Here is a 21100-nt window from a genome sequence, read left to right as displayed (position 1 = left end):
TTGAAACAAAATGCACGCCCCTCTAGAAAGAAAGTTAATAGCTAATTAAATTGTAGCACCTCCTTACCATGAAATATTATGCAGCCATTAAAAATGTTGAGTCAGAGCTAGATCTGGAGAGATTTGGAGGGATTTTCATGCTATATTGTGGAAATTGCAAGACACAAAGAAATGTATATTGTTAATATGATCCTATTTTTATTAAACAGAAGGCCAAAAACTATATATATATGATATAATTATATGAATCTGATCATTCTTGTGGAAGGATATACACCACTTGGTTAAAGTAAATTGCCTGGGAGAGTGAGGAGGAGAAGAGAGGATGGGAAGAGCAAAGAGGAAAGGAGGAGGGAACAAAAGAGAAAGGCTGATTTTAAAAGGTGTTCATGATACACAGAGTGCATACGGTTATGGTCCCAGGAATGGGATGGTAAGTCTCTGGGTTTGTTAGATGCATAAACAGATACATGTAAGGCTGGTCCCCAAACACTAAGCATTTTCATGAGAGAGAGGGGCTTTCAGTGGTTTTTACTTGCTTTTTTAAAATTTTCTGTATTGTTTAAATACAGTATGGGTTCAACACTGAAGTCCAGGCCATACCCACTCACTGACTTCTGCTTCCCAACAGTATAAGTTCTAGAGTCAGACAAACCTGGGTTTACATCCTGGCTCTGCCATTCATGGCTAAGTCACCTTGGGTTGTCACCATGGGCCAGCTGTCTCTAATTCAGCAAAGATACGCTCACACAATTTTATCCAGTGAATTAACAGAACTGTGTCTCCCATGGCCTGGACCCGTGGCTGGGTCATAAAAGCATTGTCAGCAGCCAGACTTCCTCCTTCCTGACCCTGGGCCTCAACTGTCTGTGACCTGAGCCCTCTCTAGCCTATCGCCCTCCCCTGGAGGCGGCCCTGCCTCTGAGTTTGCACCAGAGGAGTCTCCACGAACTGTTTCAGTCCAAGCTGTTTCAGGACAGAGTGACCTGGGGTTTACTTTCTGTCTCCACTGTGACCTACAGAGCTGACTTTATCTTGCTGTGTACAAGCAGATCATGCGGGAGGCAGGCCTCTTCTCTGTTCTTTCCAGAATGTATACCGGGGGCCTCTTCTGCTTCCCCATTTCTGGGGCAGCTCCTGCTGTCTCTGAACACCCATTTCAGAGGCATCCGTTGACCTTTCTGAGCTGGGAGTGAGTTACAGGGACATGGCAGTGAAGCCAGGCCCTGTCCTCCATCCTCTGTGTGTATTGCCTCATTCAGTCCTCACAACGACCCCGAGAAGTCGCATCTGTTAGTGTCCCGTTTGACAGAGGAGGAACGGAGGCACAGGAAGATCAAGTACTTGTCCACAGCAGCAGCAGAGCTGGCTCAAATTTTGGCAGTCTGGCTGCAGAGTCCATGAACTTTACCGCTACTCTATAGCAGCCGTGGGGTCATGAGCAAGTCATCTGAATTTTTGAACTTCAATTTCCTCATCCATAAAATAGAGACAACAAAACTCTGCCCCCACAGCCCAGTGAGTGTGTACATCCTTGACTCCGCGCATAGACTTGGGTCTGCTTGACTGAGACCCATTCATTTCTCTCACTTGACCTTGCACCCCAGGGCCTGGCTTACAGTTGGAGTACCTCCTGTTTGCTCATGTTAAAGCATGCAGAAACACGACCCAGAAAGACCAGGACACAAGTCCTGCAGGGAGTGGGGCTGGGCAGGCAGGGTCTGCTCCCATGGGGCGTCCTCACGCAGGAGTGAGTGTGGGACCATCTCTCTGGGATGCCTCTCTAGCCTCCCTGCAATGTCACCCCAGGGAACTCAGTCACAGCACAGGAGAACTCACAAGCCCTGCCCTGAGGGGGTCTCTGTTCCCATGTCTGTCAAAGGAGCCCTGAGGGTGACACCTACTCTCTTTGTGACCTGGGGCATGTTACATAACCTCCCATGGAAGGAGGCCAGCCCAATGGGAAATGGAGGTGTTTGGCCGATGGAAGGGCTAGCTTGGGTGACATGAGCCCTGACTGCAGATTGCTGAAGGGCTGTCATGGGGAAAGGGAATTTTTTTTTTTTCTCTGCAGTGCATTCATTTTTCGTGTTTATTTATTTATTTATTTTTGCCTTTTCAAAATTTTAAATAAAAATAATGCAGGTATACAGTGAAAAATAAAATGGTGAAAGATTTATAATGAAATCAGCAGACAACCGGCCCACACTCCTCATTCTCTGGGATAATGGTTCTCAAACTTCTCTGCCCACTTAGGGAGATTAAAAAAAAAAAATACCTCCCTTACAGGTGCTGATATAATTGGGTTGGAGTGGGGCCTGGTCCTCAGGAGTTTTGATATCTCCTGGGTGATTCGAAAATGCAGCCAAGGTTGAAAACCCGTGCCCATTCTTTCTCCTCAGAGGCACATTACATCTTTACTTTCCTCCATATTTATGAAGTATACTTCTGTGCTTTTCTTTCTTGATTAATCACCTTATATATTATTAGATGACTTCTTGTTATGATGGTTGAGTATGTTAGTTATGAGGATTTCAGCTGCAGGTAACATAACCCCCACCAACAGGGACTTAAACAATAAAGACATTTAATTATTGCACACCTAACCAGGGTTGATTCAAGGATGTCGTTGAAGACTCAGGGTCTTTCCTTCCCGCCACTGCCCTTCCTCTGCATGTGGCCTTGTCCTCTCCATGTTTGTCCTTTCATGGTCACAGTGAAGTGTGACTGCTGGTATCCAAATGATATGCTGACCTGTCCCTCCAGGTCTGACTTAAATGTTCTCTCCTTTCCTAGCATTTTCCCACTGCTCCCAGCAGTCTGCCCCTCTCTTCTCAGCACTTTGTAGAAAGTATAAGTGCTTCACTGCCTCCATCGTGTCCTGAGTCTGTTGGTTCTTCTACCAGCTGTTCTAGAAGCCATGGGCTCCTGGAATACAGGGGAGAAGCTGTTACCTGTTTAATGTCTTGTGCGTGGAAGGTGGTAGGTGCCTTCCTCATATTTGATGAAGAAATTAACCAAATGGCAGTTTTTCCCTATGACCCTTGTCTACATCTCATTCAAATTTCATTGATAAAATTGAAGGAGCTAGATCCAAGGAGCGGTTCTTAACTTTGAATTATTGTTTATATATGCATTCCTCTGGAGTGAGGATTCACACATTTTGTTGGATTATCAAAGCCCTGGCCTCAACAGTTTTAAGATGTCTCATCATCTTTACAGGTCTTTCTAGCTCTGATATCATCATCATCATCATCATCATCATCATCATCATCATCATCATCATCATCATCCCCGCAGCAGCAGCAGCTGTAGCAGTGGCGGCAACAGTTATAGTTTACTTAAATATTTACTATGTTTCCTTATTCTGAAAGAGGTGTGTTAAAATCTCCCACTGAAATTGTGGATTTATCTACTTCTTGTAATTCTGTCAATTTTTGCTTTCTGTGTTTTGAATCTATGTTTTTAGATGCATACAAATTTAGAGCTGATATATCTTCCTGACAAATAGAAATGTCTCTCTTTATCCCCAATCGTATTTATTACTTTAAACTCTACTTTGATAGCCTAGTTACTTTGTTTTTCTTATGGTTAGTGTTTGCATGGTATCTATATTCTTATATTTTTATTTTCAACTCTTCTGTAGCTAGGTTTTTGAATTTTTCTTGTAAACAGCATATAGTTGGATTTGTTTTTATTTATTTGTTTATTTTATTTTATTTTATTTTTATTTTTTTTGTGTGAAGAAGATCAGCCCTGACCTAACATCCATGCCAATCCTCCTCTTTTTGCTGAGGAAGACTGGCCCTGGGCTAACATCTGTGCCCATCTTCCTGCACTTTATATGGGAGGCCGCCACAGCATGGCCTGACAAGCGGTGCATCAGTGTGCGCCCCAGATCCGAACCCAGGCCGCCAGCAGTGGAGCGCACGCACTTAACTACTATGCCACAGGGCCGGCTATCTGTTTTTATTTTTTAATGCAATCTGACAATCTTTGTCTTTCAATTGGAGCTTTAGTCCATTTACATTTAATATAATGACTGATACATTGTGGTTTAAACCTACCATCTTACATAATGTTCTATACTTTTCTTGCCTCCTCAATGTTCCTTTCTCATTCCTTTTTTCCCATTTTTTGGATTAATTACCTTTTATGATTCCAATCCTCCTCCCCCTCCATTAGTTTGGAAGTTTTATAGCCTTTTTCTATTTAGTTGGGGGTTACTCTGAAATTATATTATATCCTTGGTGCATCAAAGGCTAATATGAAGTGGTTATTTTACCCTCTTTCTTCCAATACAAGACCTTAGAACACTTTTAACTGCTTAAACCACCCTCTCCCTCAAATTACATGCTATTGTTGTTATGGAACTTAAAAAAAGAAATATATATATATATCTCTCTCTTAAATCCCACCAGATAATATTATTTTTTAAAAGTCAATATTCATTTAAATTTACCTACACATTGACCACTTTCATTTCTCTTTATTCCTTTTTACAATCTCGACTTTCTATTTGGTATCATTTTCCTTCTGCCTGAAAAACAGTTATTTTGTCTTTTAGTGTGGGGTTTGCCAGTGATGAATTATCACAGCTTTTGTTTGTTTGAAACATCTTCATTTAACCTTTATCTTATCTATTGATTTTAAACTCTTTATTATGAAGATTTTCAAACATATACAAAAGAAGAAGATATCATAAACCTTCATGAACCCATCATACACTTCGAAAACCATAACAGATTGCCTAGCTTATTTCATCTACCCACTCTCCCCACATACACTTTGTTTTATTTTTTCCTGGGGCATTTTAAAATAAATTAAAGGTGTCAGGGGCCGGCCCTGTGGTGTAGCGGTTAAGTGCGTGCACTCCGCTGCTGGCGGCCTGGGTTTGGATCGCGTCCCATATAAAGTGGAGGAAGATGGGCACAGATCTTAGCCCAGGGCCAGTCTTCCTCAGCAAAAAGAGGAGGATTGGCATGGATGTTAGCTCAGGGCTGATCTTCCTCACACACAAAAAATAAATAAATAAAAATTAAAGGTGTCAGTTCACTCTAAATACTTTCAAGTGTATTTCAACAAAGAATATTTTCTTACATAACCACAATGCCATTATCACATACAACAAGATTGAAAATTGCTTCAAATAATTTAATACCTAATCTCAGTTAAAATTTCCTTGTCTAAGAAAATGTCTTTTTACCGTTGGTTTGTTAGAATCAGTATCCAAATGAAGTTCCTTCATGGTATCTAGTTTTCTGAGTTCTAATTCTCTTTAACTCTCTTGTAACAGAAGGTAGACTGCTTCCTGTGTATTTTCTCAATGTTATTAACTTGCTGAAGAAACTGGGTCAATTATCCTGAAGTGTTGTCACATTCTGAATATGGCAGATTGCTTCCTCACGTTGTCTTATGGTGTAGTACAGCTTGTTCTTTACTTCTCGTATTTCCTGTAAACTGAAAGCTAGAGCTAAAGAAGGCACCATGGTAGGGGCCAGCCCGGTAGCACGGTGGTTAAGTTTGGCATGCTTCGCTTTGGTGGCCTGGGGTTTGCGGGTTCAGATCCTGGGCTCAGATCTACACACCACTCATCAAGCCATGCTGTGGTGGCGTCCCACATACAAAATAGAAGAAGATGGGCACATATGTTAGCTCAGGACCAATCTTCCTCAAGCAAAAAGAGGAAGACTGGCAACAGGTATTAGCTCAGGGCCAATCTTCCTCACCAAAAAAAAAAAAGAGAGAGAGAGAGGGAAGAAAAAAAAGAATACATCGTGGGTGGTACCTTGTAAGTTCTTACTGTATCACACCGTGAAGCATATGATGTCTGGTCCTCTTGCTTTTAATGATGCTAAAATTTATCTCTAGGTTGAGGCAGTGACAGCCCTTCATTGAAGAGTTCTCCAACAACCTTTCACTTGGTGGTTTTAGTATCCATGGAAAACTATTGCCTGCATTAGTTATTTCATTAGGGGTTGAAAAAATGTTTTTTTTCTGTTTTAATTTTCATTCTGTTTCTTTCTGCATTTAGTAAGTGGAATTCTTCTGTACAGAAGAATGTTTCTTCACTCATTTTGGCTATTTAATTACCGTCAAATGCAGTTAGATGTGACAAATGGTGAATTCTTTTCTCTTAATTATCAATTTTCAGAGAAATGAGTTGATGCTCTAACTTCCCCAGTGACGTCCAATCAATTTTATTTTCTTTCTGTATCTTTTCATCCTCTCTTTCACCTGTGGGCTGCAAACAGAAGAGCCAGTGGAGGACTTCAATGCCCTAGGAGATGATGAGCCCTCTTGGAAGAAGTTGTCTGAGGCCCTGAATGACTGCACAGAGCAGATGCGTCCCTATGACTTAGGGAAGAAGGGGGCTGTCATGGGAACAAGAAATAAGCTTTCATTGTGATAAGCCACTGAGATTGTCAGCGTTTGTTACCACATTGAACCTATTCTGACTAATACAGCTATTATTACATTTTTAATTTCTAAGAGCTCTTTCTCGTTCCTTGTTCCTTTTCCGTAGCACAGTCTTCTTGTCTCGGGCATCCAATATCTCTAATTTGTCTGATGATATTTAACTTTTTATGACACATTCTTTGGTTCATTGCATTTTTTCTATGTCTCCTGAGGTCCTTTTTATCATTTGCTGGGTTTGCTCTCAATTTCAACTAAAACTCTAATTTAACATTTATTGGGAGGAGCATTACATGGAGGAATTTAGAAGAAGGCGTGTTCTGTGGACGGCCCTCGGCTTCTCCTTTCCTGTTGTGAACAATTCAGCTCCAACCCACACCTGCACACCCTGGATAACGAAGGGAAAGCCTGGGAGTTACCCACAGTCCGTCTTCCAGGAAGGCAGTCTACCTTCCTCCCCCCGCCGTTCTCACCGAGGCATGCCTCTTGGAGAACTTACTCACACCCCAAGCCATTTATCAAATATCGCTTCCAACATTTTCTTTATTTTCTCAGGTTTTAGGACCTCTTACAAATGGTGTCTTGGCAGCCCAGAGACAAATAATGAGAAGCATCATCCAGGCAAGAGGGCAAGAGAAACTGACCTGGACAGAGAGAAGAAAGAACATATACAAAGATAGGGAGGTGAGGGGGAGCATGGAGGATGTGACCTGTTAAAAGAAGACCAGCACTGCTGAGGAGCAGATAGTGAGAGGAGCCGTGATGCAAATCGAGACAAGACAGAAATGTGGGGACAAGACTCAGCAGGGCCCTGTGAGCCATGTGGAGAATCCCAGTCATTGAAGGATTTTCCAAAGGGATGGCCCATCATCTTATCTACTCCCAGAAGAGGTCACTCTGACCGCAGTGCAGAGAATGGATTGGAGGGCAGAGCAGAGGGGAAACGACTGAGGTAGATGGCAAACATGGAGAGAAATGAATGACTGGGTATAAGAGGAGGAAAAGGAAAGGAGAATTAGGATGTGCCTATGTAGAGTGAGAGCGTGGGAGGAGGGAAGGAGAAACCCCAACTCCTCAGCTTGTGCAACTGGATTGAAAGTGTAGGATCCCAAAAAGGAGACCCCAACTCCAGTCTCGGGAAGGCGCGGACCCACAGACACAGAAGACCGAGCTTGATGCAAACGCAAGAGGTAAGAGGTTTATTAAGCGGAGCTCCGGGTCTTAAGCGGAGCTCCGGGTCTTAAGCGGAGCTCCGGGTCGACACCTATCTCTCGCAGGAGACAGAGGAGTCGACCCCGAACCTTAAAGGGCAAGCTCTTTTATAGGATTCGGAAGCATAAAGCGGGAAAAGGTTGGCGCGATCTTACATGATTGGCTAATTTAAACAGTTACATTTTATGGCGCGAATTGCTATGGCGCGAAGCGATTATCAGGTTACACACACGCGTTCCCATCTGGACCCCCTCCACCCCGACCCTCCCAAACTTATCCCTCTGGAGCACTCTCTTGTTCTCAATTCTTCCCCGAACAGTTTAGGGTGGGTCTTTCATGAATAGAGTCAGTCAGGATTGATAAACGTTCCCTCCTATACCAGGAATCCTTAGGGTGTGAAGGTGCCTGTCTCTAAGGTAGTAACTTTTAAATTTTTAATATAATTTACTTCCTTCAAAAGGTGGTCACTTTCACCCACATGGGAAAGCTGCCAGAGGTCAGCTTGGAGGTAAAGGTCATGAGTTCACTTTGGGATGTGTTGATAAAGTGAATGTAAGTGCCTGACATCGTTCCTCGCACATGGTAGGCACTATTATTATTATCTCTTTAACACGCCCCAGTTTTCCTCTGGGTCTAGTTCAAGTGGAACTTCTGCCCAGCTCCCCAGTTAGAGTGTCTTCTCTCCTAAGTGCTTTATGAGAAGTGCAAGAGCATCACTCAGCACTTCACAAGGAGATTCTGTTTGCTCATCTACCTGCCCCACCGTGTGCCTGGCTGAGTAGGTGCTCTCACAATCTTGGTAGATGGATTAACAGGACAAGTGCTTCTCTCCGTGGTCTTGCTCTCCCGGTTTCACCATACCAGTGTTGAAAGCAGCCACCTCTCCTTCCTGAACCCCGGGCTTCGGGCCCACTGCGAGGCCTGTTGTGGCGGAGCTGCCCGGCCCGAATTGGGACCAGAGGAGGCTCCTGCAAATATTTTCCTGCCTCGGGACAGACTGATCTCCACTTGATTCTGTGCTTCCCCAGTAGCTTCCAGAGGTGATTTTATCTTGCCGTGTACAGTTAGGCCATGGAGGAGAAACGCAACTTCTCTCTTGTTTCCAGAGGGCAGCCAGAGGTCTTTTCCCTTTCCTAGGGAGGCAGCCGATCAGTTGCAAGCTCCAGACACCTCCTTCGGAATCTACAGGAGACCTTCCCAAGCTAGGAAAGAGACCTGGGAAATATCAGCCAGAGGCCACGTTTCCTCCTCTATGAAAATTGAAGGTGTTGGAGCACTTTGGGGGTTCTTAATGCATAAACTGTTGTGTGTTGAGGCTTCCTGCAGAAGAGTGTCATTAGCCTTTGCTGGATTCTCAAAGGAGCCTCAGCACTTCAAACCTGGAGCCCTGGTGTGGAGCATTTTTCCAGACCTCACAGCTCGGACAGACATGCCTGGGATCAAGTCTACACTGCATCAGCAGTGTGTCTTGAGCAAGTCGTTTATCCTCTTTTAACTTTAATTTCCTCATCCTCAAAATGGGGACAATAGCCACCCCTCTTCCCAAATGGCTATGTTCATGAAAGTGCCTATTTGCTAATATTGAAATATGTAGGGGGGCCTGCCCCATGGGGTAGCAGTTAAGTGCACACGCTCCGCTACTGGCGGCCCAGGTTCGGATCCCGGGCGCGCACCAAGGCACTGCTTGTCAGGCCATGCTGTGGCGGTGTCACACATAAAGTGGAGGAAGATGGGCGCGGATGTTAGCTCAGGGCCAGTCTTCCTCAGCAAAAAGAGGAGGATTAGCATGGATGTTAGCTCAGGACTGATCTTCCTCACACACACACAGAAAAAGAAATATGTAGGAACATGCCCCAGAAAAGCTAGGACACAAATCCTGCTTGGGGTGGGGCTGGGCGGGCAAATTCTACACCCATGATGTGTCATCAGGCAAGAATGAGTGTGGGACCATCCCTCTGGGATGACTCTATCTCCAGCCTCCCTGCAGGGTCACCCCAGGGAACTGAGTCACAGCACAAGGGGACTCACAGGCCCTGCCCTGAGGGGGTCCACGCTCCACTGCCTGTCAAAGGAGCCTGGAAAGTGACTCTAGACTGTGACACCTACTCTCTTTGTGACCTTGGGAGTTTTACATAACCTCTTACAGGAAGGGGGAAGCCAGCCCAATGGGAACTGGGGGCATTTGGCCTAGGGAAGAGCTAACTTGGGCCACGTGAGCCCTGACTGAAGATTGCTGAAGGGCTGCCATGGGGAAGGGAATTTGTGGGGAGAACATAGTTTGCAAGACATTTATGATTTTTTTTTTAACCTTATCTTTTCAAAAACTTCAAATCTAAATGATGCCTGTGTGAAATGAAGAGAAACCTCAACTAAATTGGTGTTGGGAAGACCTGTAGGGGGAGCCCTATCATACATAGTTTATTCCTCCAAACAGGAAGAGACATAAACTTGCACCACCAGCAGGAAGTGCAACCATTTTACCACTGAAGGGAGATTTCTCTCCCCACCTGGCAACAGCCTAGCCAATGAGAAACACCGCAGCTCAGCCAATGAGAAACACCACAGCTCAGCCAATGAGAAACACCGCAGCTCAGCCAATGAGAAACACCGCAGCTTAGCCTATAAGACGCCATCACCACCCTGTACTGTTAGAATCCCCTCTCTCTACTCCCCCTTTTGCTCTGTAAGCAAGGCTCTTCCTTTGTCACTCTGAATTTGCCTATGGTTCATCATAGCATGCACCTTCTGAATTGCACTTCTTTTGGCTTTTCCCAAATAAACTCGTTTTGAGGGTAAAATACTGGCAAATTTGCTTTTATTTGTTGATACCTGGCACAGTTGAGTTTTACCGAAAACAGACTCCTGAGCATGCCTCCCCTCCTCCTGGTTTTGCCCCAGAGGCCATCACTTTGAACTCTGTCAGGCATTTCTTCTGATATTTACCTCAATTTTTCCAGATACCAAGCTTGTGATGCTATTTCACCCTTTATTACTTTAAACATCATGTACTGACTTCCTACATGAGATATGATCTTTAGTTCTTTTATATCTCTCCACTTCTTCAGTCCTCCCAATATATTTTATCACAATTTTCATTAAATCAATAATCAGCACTTGCTTTACTATGACTATAGAAAATATTCTTTGTTGTCTTTTGCCTATTATTTTAAAAGTCATTGGGTATACCTAGAATTTCTTTTTGGGTTAAACAGATCAAATAGGATGTTAGTAGGCTGAACACCTATTTTTGTCCTAGAGTGCCCACGATCAATGGACCACACCAAAGATCCCTGACCGTTCTGATTCCGCTTGGGCCCTGCTGTCCATTGTGGTGACCATATTTCGTCTGGGTCCAGTGCTGTTACTTGGCCTCTGCTAGACTCCAGGACTTCATCTCATCTTTCTCTTTGAAATTAGAAAGTCCATTTCAATGGCAGAATTTCCCTCCTTTATGTCTGGCTTACAGAGTGCTTTTCAAAGATGTAGTGCTCCCTCTACTGATGTGATTCTCAATGCATTTCTCAGTCCTTGGAGAAGGAGTGTTCTTCTGAACCTCTATAGGGAACACAGTTAGGTGGTGGATGAGCTGTTTGAATAGTCTCCCTAAATCTCTGGATTCCTTCCTTTATACGAAACCATGGAATTTATGGCATTCAAGCTCATTTACCCCACACCACCATTGAGTTCAAGTTCAGCTAATCAACTGAGCAAACATTTAGAACCACTTCCAGATGTTGGAGCTAGCACCTGAAGGGCAGAATATGTGTAAGTGAACCCATATGGATAAATCGGTCTGATCTAAAATTATGTTCCTCCCTTCCAGGTCTAACACCCCCCGAGTCCAGTCTCACACAGATTCTACAGGTTTTTGTTAATGTAAATTAGTTAAAACCTTTAGTTTATTTTGGTATATCAGTTTTCCCCTCTAGGGTTTGACTTGGTAATTGGGTTCTCCCTGGGGTGTGCTGTTAAAGAACTTGAGGCAATGAGCCATGGTGGGATGGTGCATGAAAAGATTGGATATCACTTACAATCCTCCACAAGTTTATAAAGGGATCTTTAGAGAGTGAGATAGAGCCTCATCAGTCCAGGAAAAAGGGTTAATTATGCTGACAAGGGAGGCTTGATGTATTCTGTGGGTTTGAGGTACTCTGAGACATTTAAATCTTCCCGTATGTCCTTATTACAATTCTTAGGATGCAGTCTTTCCAAGTCAATCTTTCAATTTTCATATAAGAGACAAGAGACCTGATATAACTATAAATTTTTTTAAGTGTACAGCTGCATGAATATATATATACTGTATCTATAAATATATACTGTACATATATACAGATAGAATATATACATGAGTATATATGTATGAATATATGTATATATAAAAAGATGAATATGTATATATTCTATATTACCACCACTCAGGACAAGATATAAGATATAGAACATTTCCAGCACCCTAGAGGCCACCTCACACCCCCTCCCAGTCGATAGCCTCCTACCCAGAAGTAATGGCTCCTCTGAGTGCTGTCAGTACAGATTAATTTTTCTTTTTTTTTGAACTTCGTATAAATGGAATCGTAAAGTATGTATGTATTATTATTTGGGGTATGTCTTCTTTTGTTATGTCTGTGAGACATAACAAGACACTATGTCTGTGAGATTCATTCATGTTTTTACATTTAGCATTAGGCATTTTACATTTAGCATTCTTTTTCATTGCTGTGTAGTATTCCACACAATACACATGAATTTACTTATCAGTTCTATGGTTGATGGACTTTTGGATTGTTCCCAGTTTGGTGATATTATAAATAAACTTGCTATGAACATTTTGTATATGACTTTTGGTAGACATATTTCTGTTGGGTATTTCTTATTTCTGTTAGGTATATACTCAGAAGTGGAATTGCTGAGTCATAGGGTAGGTGTGTGTTTAGCTTTAGTAAATACTGCCAAAGAGTTTTTCAAAGTGATTTTACCAATTACACTCCCACCAGAAAGAGTGGGAGTTCTAGCTTTTCCACATCCTGAAACACACTTGGCATTGCCAGCCTCTTTAATTTTAGCCATACTAGTGAGGATTAGTAGTATCTCATTGTGGTTTTTTTTTTTTATAATTGTTTTTTTATAATTTTATTTATTTATTTATTTTTCCCCCAAAGCCCCAGTAGATAGTTGTGTGTCATAGTTGCACATCCTTCTAGCTGTTGTATGTGGGATGCGGCCTCAGCATGGCGCGAGAAGCGGTGCGTCGGTGCGCGCCCAGGATCCGAACCTGGGCTGCCAGCAGCGGAGAGCGTGCACTTAACCGCTAAGCCATGGGGCCGGCCCTCATTGTGGTTTTAATTTGCATTCCTTTGATGACTAATGACATTGAGCACTTTTTCATAGTCTTGTGGCCATTTGGATATCTTGTGCATGCGTGGGTGTGTGTGCGTGCCCTTGAAGACAGGCTGTAAATTTAACTGGTATTGTAATATGGCAACTGGTATTCTCAAACGTTGATTTTGATGATTGGCTCCTTCATCTCTTCAGGTACAAAAAATGAGAGATTCTTTATAGTTCAGTCATAGGAAGTTCCTCATTCTCTGGGAATGTCTTATGCCAATAAATTATGACTCTGAGCCTGCCGCTTTAATTCTCTAAATTCTCTGGTATGGTTATGTGGAAATTAATAAAAGAAACTTCAACTAAATTGGAGTGGGGAAGGCCTGTAGGGGGAGCTCTCATGCCATAGCACACATCTTCAATTACACCAAACAGCAAGAGACTGAGACTTGCATCTTGGACAGGAAGTAAAACTACTTTACTACTGAAGGAAGATTTCTCTCCCCACCAGGCAACAACCCAGCGAATGAGAAACCATGCAGCTCAGCCAATGAGAAACCCTGCAGCTCAGCCAATGAGAAACCCTGCAGCTCAGCCAAAGAGAAACCCTGCAGCTCAGCCAATGAGAAGCTGTTGCCGCCGGGAACCGTTACTTCCCCCAATGGACTTTTGTATTAGAACTGCCCCTCCCTACACCCCCTTTTTCTCTGTAAAAGCTCCCCTTTTTTGCTTTCTGCATTTGCCTATGGTTTGCCATGGCATGCACACCCTGAATTGCAATTCTTTTGACTATTCCCAAATAAACTCATTTTGAGGGTAAAATAACAGGTGAATTTGCTTTTTAAGTTGACAGAAATCACTCCACCCCACAATATTTGCATTCCTCCTGCCTTCTGTGCCATTCTACAGCAGCAGACATTTGGTTCCTAAAGCCTTTCTTTCAACAGGAACTTCGTTCCACTTGACAACAGGTAATAACTTCATTAACTACTATTTCACCACTACACACCATGGCTGCTAGAGTCACTTTTGTAATACTAACTGGTCCTCATTGCCTTCAAATCAGCCTGGTAGAGCCCAGGTCATATTCTCATACATCATGGCTGCAAAGGAGCTGGGAAAGACCACCTTGCTTCCACCTTGGGAAGATGAGACTTACAGGAAGGGTGTTCAAAGATGCATCCACAAGACACGGCAAAGATCTGCTAAAGCGTCCATATTTTAGTTTTTTTTTTTTAAAGATTTTATTTATTTACTTATTTTTTCCCCCAAAGCCCCATTAGATAGTTGTATGTCATAGCTGCACATCCTTCTAGTTGCTGTACATGGGACGTGGCCTCAGCATGGCCGGAGAAGCGGTATATCGGTGCGCGCCCGGGATCCGAACCCGGTCCACCAGCAGCGGAGCACACGCACCTAACCGCTAAGCCACAGGGCCGCCCCCATATATTAGTTTTTAAGACAAAAAGTTCAAAAATCCCTGAGGATTTTTATAATGCCAATATTATTATCATTGTCATTAACTAGCTTAATGAGTTCTTAACCAGTGCCATGAAGGCGCTAGGCTATGGGCTTTATGTGTGTTATCTCACTTACTCTCCATGATCCTATTAAGTAGATTCTATTATTATCCTGCCTCTCTATGCTTTGGTTTCATCACCTGTAAAACAGGGATAATAATTGTAACTACATCCATGAGTTTTGTGAGTAGTAAATGGTTTGATACCTGGCAGGGTGCTTGGTAGTGAGGAAGCACTCGGTAAATAATGACATTATCTTCACCGGCACCATCATCATCACCTCCATTTGGCACATGAAATTCTAGGTGTTTAGTCACTGAGTTATGCTGCCTTTTACTTCCTAGGAACAGAGGCTATGATGTGAACAAAACTGGGTTCAAGTTCCTGCTCTCTGTCTTACCAGCTATACGACCTTGGGTGAGTGTCTTCATCAAATTGAGTGTCTTTTAATGCAGTGGGAATACTAAGTCCTCCTCTCTGGTCTCTGGTTGTCTATGTATCTATTGCTCCCACAACATTTGTGATTACTTGAGGAAAGAAAGGCTGTTATACCCAATTTTCTGCTCTTCCAGGGACCAGCATAATTCTTGGATATTGGTGAGTCATTACAGCCATATCTTAGAGGGACTCAGGATACAAGCCCTAAGCAGGGCAGGCTGAGTGAGGTGCAGGCTCAGCCTAGTGGGGTCTCCGTGGGGCTGGGTGCTGTGTCTGTCACAATGCCTCTCTGATAAATCCCGCACTCATCCCCAAGCTAGGAGCCAACACACGGGACTTAGTCAGAGTCCCAGGGAAGATCCAGTGCTGACCCTGGGAGTCTGTCGTAGGAGCTCTGGGTAGACTTGGCTGGCCCTCTAACTCACCGCGAGACCTCTAACTCACTGAGATACGTGTGGTGAGTCTCTCCGGGCTTTTGCTTCCACATTGGGATAACCAGGGGCTTAGACTAGATGGAAATCAGAGTGGGAGTGTTTGACCCAGAAAAGGACAGACTCAAGGACATATAGACACAACCCTCAGGTCACTGTGGGGCCTGAAAGGGAAGAGACAGGAGGGCAGCCAGGAGGAGACAGAGTTTAGCTCTAAAGAAAGAACTCGCCATCAATCAGAGCTGTCCAAGAACAGAGCTGGCTGCCTTGGGAAGGGGGATGAGCTCCCTGTCCCAGGCAGTATGCAAGGAAGCCAGTGGGATTAGCACTGTTTAGGAGGTTGAAAAGGGGATTTCTACACCGGGAGACAGGGAGGCTGGACCACATGACCTTTCAGATCTGAGATGCTTTGGTTCTGGCAATCTAAGTGTCCGTGCATTTAAGAATCTACCTCGTGGGTACTTATTATCATACCCTTTCTGTGGATGAGAATCCTGAGGCTTAAAGAAAATAAATAACTTCCTAGATTCCTGGATTTGATTCAAACTCAGACTTGCAGGTTCCCAAGATCTGTGTTCTATCTGCTTCACCCGGGGCTGGACTGAGACATAGACCCACTTTGTAGGTTAGTTCTATTGCTGTGTCTCTTTAAATGAATATTCTTTTTAAAAACATAATTTGACATATAATTCACATACCATACATTTCATCCATTTAAAGTGTACAATTCAATAGTTTTTGGTATCTTCTTTAGTATCTTCACAGAGTTGTGCAACCATCACCACAATCTACGTTTGAAAGTTTTGTCACCCCAGTAAGAGATCCTGTACTCATTAACAGCCTCTCCCCATTTCTCTTGGTGTCATATCTAAGAAACCATTGCCTAACGCAAGGTCGTAAATATACTCTTGTTTTCGAAGAATTTTCTAGATATAGCTGTTATATTTAGGTTTTTGATTTTGAGTGAACTTTTAGATATGGTATGAGGTAGGAGTCCACTTCATTCTTTTACACGTGGATACCCGGTTCCAGCATTAAATAAATATTCCTTAAATATTTGTCCAACATTCATTCAGAGAGAAGTTTCGTGGAGGGAGGTTACAAGCGTGGGCGTGCTGGTGACAGCATCCCACCTCTCCTTTCTTGTCTTAAGCAGTTCAACGCTGCCCAAACTTGCAGTTTCTTCAGCAAAGGAAAAGCCTTGCATTTTACCAGACCCACCCTCTCCTGAAGCAGGCTGATCATGAGAAAGGATGACATGAGCATCACCTCACTCCAATGATCTATCAAAGCCTGATTTCCAATCGCATACTGAGTTTTAGTTAAGACTCAGTTCTCTTTCTCTCCTTTCACGTCCCGGCTGTTTTGGTGCCTCAGCAGCAGAGCTGGTCCACCCTTGGGTCTGACCCTGACCAGTGATTCCTGTAAGCCAAAGGAAGCATGATTTGAGCACTTTCCGGGGTAATAGAAGAGTGTTCCCAGCAAAGAGAACGCACATTCAAATGAGATAGCTGGAGAGACTGGGAGATGGACAAGGAGCATCCTTTGAGGTTGTGTACGGGGAGGAAAAGGGAAGCTGGGGTGGGGGACAGAATGCCTTTCCGTCTCCAGGTGTCTAGCTTGGTCTAGATCAGGTCTGGATTTGAGATCATCTTATTAGAAGGGTTCTTTGAATTCTGGACACCACACTCTGCCCCTCCGTTTTCACATCTGTAATATCAGGCTAATACTTGACGTGTTTTATAATCGGCTTTGAAGCCCAGGAAATTCCCGTTGCCCTTCTTCCACTACGCTCCTTTGTATTCCTCTGGGTCAGGCTTGTTCCCACCTCCGAGCCTTTGAACTGGCTGTTACCTATGCCTGGAATGCTCTTCCCCGGTGTTTGGCCTGGCTGGCACCTTCTCATCTTCGAGGCCTCAGTAATGTCTCTGCCTCTAAGAAGCCTCTGACCACCTGTGCTCATCCAGGGCCTGCTCGCCCCCACATCCATTCTCTGTCCCTCCCCGACTCTGTGGGTCTCCCAGGGAGGCTGGCTTCCAGCAGAGGTCAGCCACTAGGGGCACCGACAGGAGGCTGGGAGGCCACAGGAGAAGCGAGGGTGTGTCTCCCCTTCCCCTCTGTCCCAGGTAGCTTCCTAGGCAGTGGCTGTGTCTCTGGTTCCAGCTTCCACGGAGTGACCTCAGACCCTGGTTTGGGGAGCATCACTTTTTCCTTCGCCCCTCCAGCCCAGGCATAGGAATAACTTCCTGCCAGGATCCAGGCTGCTTCACTCTTCCCTGTTTGGTCAGGAAAAGTCAGGAGAGGCCCAAGGGACCTCACAAGGTGGGTCCAGCCTGAAGGAGGAGGGGCTGCCCCAGCTGGTGGAGCAGTTGGGTGGGGCAGCAGGTGACAGAGTGAGCCCTCAGCAGCCTGCATGGGGAGGTGGAGGGACAGGAGAGGAGAGGCCCAGGTCGGGGTGGGAGGGGTGTGGAGGTAGGAGGGGGGATGTGGCCCAGCCCCGTGGGTCCCTTGGAGAGGCTTTCAAAGAAATGTTTAAACCCACAGAGAAAGGCAAGCATCCACACGTAGGGAGAGGCCAGTCCCTCCTCTAGGGCAGTGGAACCGGAATGGAAACCGACTCAGGATCTGCAGCGTGCGGTGGTAGGCTGTGGACCAGACCCACCACCCACTGGCTGGGGAGCCTGCGGCCTCTTCTCCTCTCTGGGCCTCTCATCTTTCCCATCTATAGAGTGGGAGGGAAGGATGAGAAGGAGACTAGGTTCCTTCTGGTTCTGACGGGGCTCTGATAGTCACTCATTAGCGGGACTCTGAGCTTCACCTGTGTGCCTGTCATTGTGGGCAGACCTGGGGAGGTGAGTTACCCTGGCTTGCGTGGAGGAGGAGGGTGGGGTGCCATGGGGGGCGTTCCCGGTTGTGTGCCCCTGCTTTGTGGTGATCTGGGCTGGTCAGCGCGATCTATATGGATACTCGGGAGCCAGGATGTTGAGGTCAGGCACATGGCCCTGCAGCTTCCCAGGGCAGAGCAAGGTGGCAGCTGTCCCCACCCCAGGCTCGCAGTGCCACTGCACATGGGGCAGGCGACTCACTAGAGCTTCTTGCCCACCGCTAATCCAGGGCCTACTGAGTTTGTCCCGGTGCTGAGGTTACAATCCCTTGGGGGTCGCCCATCTGATGCAGGTTCAGTTTGTCCTGGGTCCCAGGACAAGTATGTAGCAGGCCCTCAGTAGAACCTGCCTTGTGAGCTGCTGTGAAAACTATATGAGTTACCCACATAAAGTACTTAGTACAGTGCCTGGCACTTATTTAGGGCTTAGTAATGTTGGCCATTATCAATGCTGTTATTATCATGGTGACTATTACGTGCTGGCACTTTGCTAAACTCTTTGCAGGTGTTATCTTGTTTCATCTTGTTTAATCCTTACAACCACCCTGTGAGGTAGAGGTGGATATTATCCTCACCTCGCAGATAATGAAACCAAGGCTCCCAGAGATGAGGCCGTCACCCAAGGTCTATAGCACATAAGAAGCAGAGCTAGAAGTCAGTTCTATCTGAGTCAGCCTGCGACAAGAGTGAGTGAGAGTCTCTGTAAAGCCATGGACTACATCATCTTGTTTGGGATCACAGAGCAGAAGGCCTTGTCTGGCTCATTTGTCCCCTCACTCACCATTTTGTGGATGGAACTAATGAGGCCCCTAGAGGTTAGGGGATTTGCTCCAGGTCCCACACTGACCTCTCCCTCTAGTCCAGGCTCTTCCTATTGCCCCTTCCTAGACTTTTAAGCCCCCAGAGCCTGGTGATGGTGGTCAGGGTGAAGGCATTGGCCTCTGGTGGGAGGGAAAACGGTTGGAGGCCTCAAGCGAGAGGAATGCCAGGCAGGGCTGGCGGAAGAGAAGAGTCAGGGGTGTAGCAGGCTCCTGCTGATCTTCCCTCCTGGAACAGGGAGACCAGGCTCTGGGTCACAGCATGGAGTGGGATGCAAGCCTGCAGGAGGTGACAGCTGACATCCCAGAGGTGGGGTGGCTTCAAGGTGGTGGCTGCAGCCTGGGAGGGCCAGCAGGTCACAGAGTGAGATCTCAGCAGCCAGCATGCAGAGGGAGGGCGGGGAGAGAGGGAGGGGATGTGACTGAACAGGCTCACTTTTCCCTTTGGAGAAACTTCCAACGAGACATTTAAATCTGGAGTAGAGAGCAAGAGACACAGCACCAGGAGAGAGCAGCTCATGCTCTGAGGCAGTGGAGCAGGCCCACGATTGGCGTCTGAGGTCCCAGTTCTGTTCCCGGTTCCACTCCAGGTTTGCTGAGTCATCTGGAGACCTCTGGCCCCAAGGTTTTCCCGTCTGTGAAGCGGGAAGGATGATGACAGGCTTCCAGGTGCCCTTTACTCTGTCTCTGACATTCACATATAACAGGAGTCTGACTTCACGCTGTGCACCTGTTGTGGGGGCGACCTAGCAGTGTTAGTTTTCCCAGCCTGGGGGTTTGGGCTGGGTGGGCAGGGATGCTTGAAGTTTGGAGGGACAGCCTGGGGAGGAAATCCCCTGGCCCCTGAGATCTGGGCAGGGTTCCCCTCTTCCCACGGGGATTTACCTGAAGCCCAGGACACCATAGATCCCAGTCCCCTGGGCTTTGCCTGACAAAGCAGGTCATGATGGGCACCAGGTGAGTCTGGGTGTGGAGTGGGGGCCACAGGTGCAGTCCCAACCATCGAAACAGAAGGATGCTGGCTGCAAGCTGCCCTCACCTCAGTCTCAGGGATGTGTGGCCAGCAGTGGGTCCAGTGGCTGTGCTAGGGAGCCCAGGTGCCAGTATTGCTCTGCCAGCAACCAGTTGGTGACCTTGGCAAGTCCTTCCTCTCTCCAGGCCTCCTGTCCCTGTGTGTAAAATGGGATGTTGGACTAGATCATCTCTTAGGTCCTAGCTCTGATGTCCTATAATCTGAAGATCTTATACTCCCCACTTATCCTTTCTGTTCCTTAGTTTTCTTATTCTTTTTAATTCTTTTTTCTTTTTTTCTGTTCGGCTCAGGTGATTTCCACTAGTCTTTTGTCCAGCTCACTGATCCTTTCTTCTGTATCATCTACTCTGCTATTGATTCCCTCTAGTGAAGTTTTCATTTCCATTATTGTATTCTTCAGTTCTGATTGGTTCTTTTTTGTATTTTCTAATTCTTTGTTGAAGTTCTCACTGTATTCATCCATTCTTCTCCCAAGGTCAGTGAGCGTCCTTATGACTATTAGTTTGTACTCTTTATCAGGTAGATTGTTTATCTCTGTTTCATTTAGTTCTTTTTCTGAGGATTTGTCCTGTTCCCTTATTTGGAACATATTCCTTTGTCTCCTCATTTTGCCTATTTCTTTGTGCTTATATCTATGTTTTAGGTAGATCAGCTATGTCTCCCAATCTTGGAGAAGTGGCCTTATGTAAGAGGTGCTTATGAAGCCCAGCAGTGTGCTTCTCTATCGTCACCAGTTCCAAATGTTCCAGGACTGTCCCATGTTTGGGCTACGTGTGTCTTTCTGTTGTGGTGGGGTTGCTTTTACTGCAGGTGCACAGGAAGGTTAGGCTGTACCCCTGGCCAGCTGGTTGGAAAGCTCAGCTGTGTGCAGCTGCTATGGTCTCTTCAGTCACTTTATTGGGTGGGAGAGCCCCAGCACAGTTGGCTGCAAGGTCTAATAGCACATTCTTTTTTTTTTTTTTTTTTTTTCAATAACATTTATTGCATTTAATGCCATTATTTATTGAATTTTATAATTT

At 45.3% G+C, this 21100-nt stretch overlaps 1 long non-coding RNA gene across 1 annotated transcript in view; it reads left to right on the top strand.

Moving 5' to 3' along the window:
- LOC147914097 (uncharacterized) overlaps positions 1–8131 on the top strand; it is a 30288-nt gene extending 22157 nt beyond the window's left edge. Inside the window, exon 3 of the long non-coding RNA XR_015555795.1 lies at positions 6973–8131. This is a non-coding gene — a long non-coding RNA (uncharacterized LOC147914097). The remainder of the gene's footprint in view (positions 1–6972) is intronic.
- Positions 8132–21100: the final 12969 nt, after the last annotated feature.

This window comes from Ceratotherium simum, chromosome 22, assembly GCF_057802395.1.
Source record: "Ceratotherium simum simum isolate JZ-2026a chromosome 22, ASM5780239v1, whole genome shotgun sequence".
In the NCBI taxonomy this organism is placed as follows: Eukaryota; Metazoa; Chordata; class Mammalia; order Perissodactyla; family Rhinocerotidae; genus Ceratotherium; species Ceratotherium simum.
The sequence above is the reverse complement of the archived record's forward strand: the minus strand, read 5'-3'. Positions and strand labels throughout refer to the sequence as shown.